Genomic DNA, 7,405 nt, shown 5'->3' with positions numbered 1-7,405 from the left:
AAACAAAGTGCAAAGGAAACTTAAAACATCAAATCAAAATGTGACTATCAGGGGTCTATAATGCACCCCAGTCCCTGTGGTGCCCAACCGGTGCGGAAGGCGTAATTGCCAGTGTTGACTGCCTAAAATAACGTTATTCCAACAAATCCTCTTGTATTCCTCCTTTTCAAATTTTCATCCCATTTTATTTTATATAATGTTTGAATATCTTTTTTAATAGTCACCAATGGCTAAAATCTCATGGTTCAATAGCCTTCGGTGCAAGAAGCTTTCTTTATCCTTGTGCCGTGGTTCCTACAGAAGCTTCTGTCTTCATGATCCCTCTGTTCTCACCAGTGGAAACCTTACACCTGCAAGAACGTCAACAGGTTTCACTCACCTCTTTATTGGCTGCTTCTTTTTCAGTTCTGCCCTCCATTATCATGGTAACTGCTTTGCTCTTGGCTTTGCAGGGATATTGGACCAGGCACCCATCTTATTCCTTAGTCTCCCATTCTCCTCCTGCTGGTGTCCCAACCTCACCCCCAGTCTTCCTCACTTACCAGCTTGAACCCCTATTCCACAATCAACCTCTCTCCTGAGTGCCAAAGCCTAACCACCCAATCCCCATTCTGTCTCTCCCTGACCTCCCAGTCTACTGTTACTCTCTCCTTCCATATCAAGTTCCAATTCTTCCTAGTCTCCAGTCACCCACTCCATACAACCCCCTCCCTCCAAATTCAAATCTTTTGTCCTGCATTTCTCACCTCTTCTTCTGACCCTTCTTATCCCAACCAGTACCAGGTGTCTGACTGTCTCTCCACCAGCTGGTCTAATTTCCAGCCAGGTTTATATGGGGAACATTTCCCTGCGATAACAGGTGTGCAGAGATGGTGTCACCAAGCAGGAGTTTTTTTTGGTAACATCTGGTAAAATAACAAATACCTTCAAACATTTCATCACCACTCAGCTCCTGACCTGTATCTCCCTCTTCACATTCCTTCAATCCAGTTTCCACTCTGACCATAGCACCATGTTTGCTTTTCTCAAGTCACTAATGAATCCTTTGTTATATTTGCAACAATGTGCTATATCTTCTCATATGTTTGAACTTTTCTGCTGTTGATCATTCCATTCCTTTTTCATCCTCTCCTATGCCACTTATTGCCCTAACTTGGTTTCACTCCTATGGCTCAATGCCACTAGCACATGTCCTTGTAATGGTTTTAACTCCCTGATTCTATATATTTATATTGGGTGTGATCCAAAGCTCTAATTATGGTCTATAACAACAGGCTGAACTGTCTACAGCTGCTTACTGAAGACATCATTCATGGACAGGGCTAACACTAAGACCCATTCATCTTTTACCTTTCTGATCATCAACATTTGTTCCACAAAATGAGTTTGAGCTTATATCCTATCTACAAATCTCTTCATGACCCCATCCCTCCTTACCCCTGCAAGCTCATTATAACACTGGCTTCCTTTGCATCACAATTCTCTTAATCACTTTAGACTGATTCAATTTGATTTATTGTCACGTGTATGAGTATACAGTGAAAAGTATTGTTTCTTGCACGCTATACAGACAAAGCATACCATTTATAGAGAAGGAAAGGAGAGAGTGCAGAATGTAGTGTTACAGTCACAGCTAGGGTGTAGAGAAAGATTAATTGGTAAGCCCATTCAAAAATCTGATGGCAGTAGGGAAGAAGCTGTTCTTGAGTCAGTTAGTACGTGTCCCCAGACTTTGTATCTTTTTCCTGATGGAAGAAGGTGGAAGAGAGTATGTCTGAGGTGTGTGGGGTCCTTGATTATGATGTCTGCTTTTCTGAGGCATCAGGAAGTGTAGACAGAGGCAATGGATGGGAGGTTGGTTTGTGTGATGGACTGGGCTTCGTTCATGACCCTTTCTAGATTTTTGTGGTCTTGGACAGAGCAGGGACCATACCAAGCTGTGATACAACTAGAAAGAATGTTTTCTATGGTGCATCTGTAAAAGAGCTGTCAGCTGTTATTGGAGTTCACTTTGCTACTTCTCTCAATAACTATTTCTTGTCTTTGGTCACTAAACTTTTGTGTGATGAAATTATCTGAAGTAAATTTGTTTAATTTGGAAGCTATCCCTGGCAATAAACAATTGCTTATTTGCACACTCAGCATTGCTCTAACCTTGACTTCCTTCTACTTTGCTAGAGAGATTGAAAGGAGGGCACTTTGGGGTGGCACAGTGGTTAGCACTGCTGCCTCACAGCGCCAGGGACCCAGGTTCGATTCCTGGCTTGGGTCACTGTCTGTGTGGAGTTTGCACATTCTCCCTGTGTCTGTGTGGGTTTCCTCCGGGTGCTTTGGTTTCTTACCACAATCCAAAGATGTGCAGGTCAGGTGAATTGGCTATGCTAAATTCTCCCTCAGTGTACCCAAACAGGTGCTGGAGTGTGGCGACTAGGGGATTTTTACAGTAACTTCATTGCAGTGTGAATGTAAGCCTACTTATGACTAATAAATAAACTTTAAAAAACTTTGGTATAGGAAATATGTCAAGGCCTTGGATAAGGTAAATAAGAGATTTACTGCTCTTTTTGGCCAACCAAATAAACTAAATCAAATTAACAAAGGGAAATAAGAGATTTACCTGGATGAGCAACTTGAGTTATGGGAAACAAATAGAGAAGCTGGGATTGTTTACCCTAGAGCAAATGGAGATATAGACGTAGATGGAGATCTCGAATGGAGATATTGAAAATTACTTGTGTATTAAGAGAGCAACAAAGGAGGAATTGTTTCCACTGCTAAGTGGTAGATTTAAAATAATTGGCAAAAGAAGTTGCCAATAACCTCATTCCCTTGGAGCAAGTCTATTTTTGTGAAACATTTTATACGACCTTAGCTCAGTCATTGATTTATGTATCTGGTCAATGTATCTCCAGTTGTATTATTGTCATATTATTGTTTTCTTGAGTTGAAGTTGGAATCATTTTTTCATATACACATACTAACATAATCCTGAACGTAAATCAGCACAATTGACCATAATCAATTCGTGACTGGAACAGGGCAGTCTCCGGAATCACTGAGAAGTGGGGTTGCCAGGAAATGAGCCATTCATCAATTGGCTGATTTTAATGCTCTTGGTTTTACGCTTTAATTGCCTTCAATTAATTGCGGTGCATAAAAAAAATTGCGACGCAACGCAGATGTGTTTTAGAGACTGGAATAGTGTCAATTGAAATTAATTTAAACGGATTACAAACTGACTTTAAGTATATTTGCAGCAGGAGAAATAAGACGAAGGCAATGCTTCAATGCGACTGCTGGTCAGTGCGCAGATGGGTGAATAACATTAGGGGTTATCATGGGTGCCTGTGCAAGTAAGAATTTGAACACAATGTGATGAACACTTCTACATCAGCAGAACATGTGGGGTGCGGCCAGTTGTGGGCGGGACGACGGAACTGGCGTTTACATTTAAAATTCCGCAAACCGTAATGCTTTTGATTCTATCCAGATTAAAATATCAAAAATCCAAACTAGAGTGGAACTGTAAAACTTTACCGCACAGGGTGATGACCCCACGGTGTCTGTACCTATTCGTTGCTACAGTATTCAGAATCTCACCAGCTGCCCTGCACTCTGCCTTTTATCCTGGCATCTACTGCGTGTCTAATTGACGATGTGGTGGTTTCTGAAACATATGTCACACGGGGGTGAGGGTAGGGAAGGCAAGTGTTGGATTTCTCCAGTCTGTTTCTGGTCACAGCTGGGTTCCTGTATAAGGAACCTCCCCCTCCAGCAATTTATCAGCAAGGGGAAGGAAAACGAATTAAATAGTTGTCGACACATCGATGTGAGTGTGGTTTTTAGTCTTCGGAAGTCAAAGGATTTATCCTGAAGAAGCGGGTTCCATGCCGTAATGAGCGAGGACCATTTTATCCAAAGAACCCTCAACTAAAATCCAATTATACAGCAAAACGATGAACCACATCAGCACTGGAATCATTTAGTTGATGCATCTTATAGTTTCCTCTTTTAAATTTATACCTTCAAAAGGCACTAACTTTTCCACATCAGCAGTCAATTGAAATTCATAATTAAAACAAAATAAAATTCTTGCTTAATATTAAAACAAGTGCATATTTCAAAAGCAGTTTTATGCGACAGACTTCAGATCATAACGCCGCGGTAACGATTGTTATTTTTATTGAAACTGCGGCTGAAAACGAATGGATCTTTTTCCTCTTCAGCTCACTCGGTGCAGTGACCACAGAGTGGTAACTATTCCACAGTCACTTGGAAACAGCAGTAAACAAGGTCACACTCAGACTTGGACTTCCGGGAAATTGACCCGGGTTATTTCAGACACTGATCGCGGTGTGGGTTATGAGTCTTGTTCAGTTTTGAACCTGCGAAATTAGTTGAGGTGCAGTAGCGACAAATTTGCCCTTTGGCTCGATGTGGTTCCTGGTGTTTTGAAAGACTCCGCCGATCGCAGGGAATTGGAAACAAACTCAAACTACCGGGTGAGTACTAGAGAAAATGAGGACCGACTTCACCCAATTTATTCAATGCATTTCAATATTATAAAATAAGTTTTTATGTACCTTCAGGAGACCATTGATTTATTTATATATTCTACACAAAGAAACGCCGTGCGGTTTTTGATTTCTCGATGCTCCCGGATTATGTAAAACAGAAAATATGCAATTTACTACATCGTTAAACATGTGTCCAGCTCCTCTGACTAAACTTGTGAAATGGGGTTGCTGTTACTAAAACACAAGGCACATTTTTGACACCAAGAGAAAACGGAGAGAGGGGGAGACGCCACTTTGGCGACTTCTCCTCAATTTACAGCAGTAATGTTATGCTAAGTTTCTATTGTTTAATATAGAAGGATGATCCCTATCATCAATGCAACAATGCCAAAACCCTAATAAGGAAACACCTTCTCACAAGAGGTCGAAATGTTTAAGATTGAGATTTTTTGCATAATTACTCAGCATTTCAGATCAAATTAATAGTGAGAAATATGCACAATCTAACATTACAGTATTATTTGTAAATTGAAAATTCAGCTTAAACAGCCCATGGAAAATGCAATTTTGCCATCAAGTGACTGGAAATATTGTAGCTTCAGGCAAAATAGATTGCACATATGATAGTTGTATGTAAATATGTGTTCAGTGTTAATAATGAGGCGTGGTTTAGCTAATGGGATGCTGGAATCAAACAGAATTAATTACATGAACAATGGATACTGGAAAAACTCAGTGGGTCTGGCAGCATCTGTGAGGAGAGGAAGCAGAGTTAACATTTCAAGTCTTTTGGCTCTTTGTCAGAACTGAAGGGAGGGAGAATGTGTAAAAGCTGTGAGAGATTGTAATGAAAAGTATAACTTTAACAACAAAAGACAGATGGCATGGCATGGTGTGGGAGGAGGAGGCTTGCATTGAGGCAATACATGTATGTGATATTTTTTAAAAGGAGGAAGGTCACAACCTAAAGCTGCTGAACTGAACATTGAGTCCTGGGGGTTGCAACGTGTCCAGTGAGAGGATGAAGAAGATGGCATGTTTTTTTTAGTTCACTCGTGGGACATGGGCGTCGCTGGCTAGCCAGCATTTATTGGGTTTCTTTGGCCTCTAGTTGCAACTAGAGGCCAAATAAACCTGTTGGACTTTAACCTGGTGTTGTGAGACTTCTTACTGTGCCCACCCCAGTCCAACGCCGGCATCTCCACATCACAGCATTTATTGCCCATTCCTAATTGTCCTTGAGAAGGTGGTGGTGAGCTGCCTTCTTGAATCACTGCAGTCCATGTTCTGTGGGTTGACCCACAATGCCATTAGGGAGGGATTTCCAGGATTTTGACCTAGCGACTGCGAAGGAACGGTGATATGTTTCCAAGTCAGGATGGTGAGTGGCTTGGAGGGGAACTTACAGGTGGTGGTGGTCCCATTTATCTGCTGCCCTTGTCCTTCTAGATAAAAGTGGTCGTGGGTTTGGAAGTTGCTGTCTAAGGAACTTTGGTGAATTGCCGCAATACATCTTGTAGATAGTACACACAGCTGCTACTGAGCATTGGTGGAGGAGGGATTGAATGTTTGTAGATAGAGTACCAATCAAGTAGGTTGCTATGTCCTGCATGGTATCAAGCTTCTTGAGTATTGTTGGAGCTGCACCCATCCAGGCAAGTGGGGAGTATTCCATCACACTCCTGACTTGTGCCTTGTAGAGAGTGGATACACTTTGGGGAGTCAGGAGGTGAGTTGCTCACTGCAGTATTCCTAGCCTCTGACCTGCTCTTGTAGCCACTGTGTTTATGTGGCGAGTCCAGTTGAGTTTCTGGTCAATGGTAACCCCAAGGATGTTGACAGTGGGGGAATTCAGTGATGGTTACACCATTGAATGTCAAGGGGCGGTGGTTAGAGTGTCTCTTATTGGTGATGGTCATTGCCTGGTATTTGTGTGGCACGAATGTTACTTGCCACTTGTCAGCCCAAGCCGGGATTTTGTCCAGATCTTGTTGCATTTGAACATGGACTGCTTCAGTATCTGAGGAGTCTCGAATAGTGCTGAACATTGTGCAATCATTGGCGACTTTCCCCACCTCTGACCTTTAAGATGGAGGGAAGATCATTGATGAAGTAGCTGTTGGGCCTAGGACACTACCCTGAGGGACTCTTGCAGAGACATCGTGGAGCTGTGATGACTGACCCTCCACAACCATCTTCCTATGTACCAGGTATGACTCCAACCAGCGGAGAGTTTGCCCCCGATATCCATTGATCCCAGTTTTGCTAGGGCTCCTTGATGCCACACTCAATCAAATGCGGCCTTGATGTCAAGGGCTGTCACTCTCACTTCACCTCTGGAATTCAGCTCTTTTGTCAATGTTTGAATCAAGGCTGTAATGAGGTCAGGAGCTGAGTGACCTTGGCTAAACCCAAACTGGGCATTGCTGAGCAGGTTATTGCTGAGCAGGTGCTGCTTTTTTTTAAATACTTTTCCAATTCAATCAAATCAAATCCAATTCAGAGTCTCAACAAGTTGAGACATTTCAGATCCAGGCTGACAAGACAGGGCGAGCGACCAAACCACCCTGTCCTGGGCCTGATCTACATGAGCCAAGCTGATTGGAGAAGGGGGAGGTTCCTCCTCCAAGACTTGAGCTCATTTGCATCTTAGCCAAAAGGCCGAGATGCCACTTTAAAAAATTGCTTCATATGAAACATATGAAGCCTCAGCGTAACCCAATGACCTCGAACAAGTGCGGCCGACAATGGGGTGCCGACCATACACTTGATCTTAGCCAAAAGGCCGAGAAGCGAATGCTTGATAGCACTATTGATGACCCCTTCCATCACTTTACTGATGATTGAGAGTAGACTGATTGGGTGGTAATTGGCTGAGTTGGATTTGT

General features: G+C 42.5%; 1 protein-coding gene across 1 annotated transcript in view; it reads left to right on the top strand.

Annotated features, from left to right (window-relative positions):
- Positions 1-4,270: 4,270 nt before the first annotated feature.
- The window catches only part of fam81b (family with sequence similarity 81 member B), a 29,812-nt gene continuing 26,677 nt past the window's right edge, over positions 4,271-7,405 (top strand). The window contains exon 1 of the mRNA XM_078215418.1: positions 4,271-4,502. The gene's annotated coding sequence lies outside the window, so the exon portion shown is untranslated. The remainder of the gene's footprint in view (positions 4,503-7,405) is intronic.

This window comes from Mustelus asterias, chromosome 6 (genome assembly GCF_964213995.1).
Source record: "Mustelus asterias chromosome 6, sMusAst1.hap1.1, whole genome shotgun sequence".
In the NCBI taxonomy this organism is placed as follows: domain Eukaryota; kingdom Metazoa; phylum Chordata; class Chondrichthyes; order Carcharhiniformes; family Triakidae; genus Mustelus; species Mustelus asterias.
This window is presented reverse-complemented; position numbering and strand designations above follow the sequence as displayed.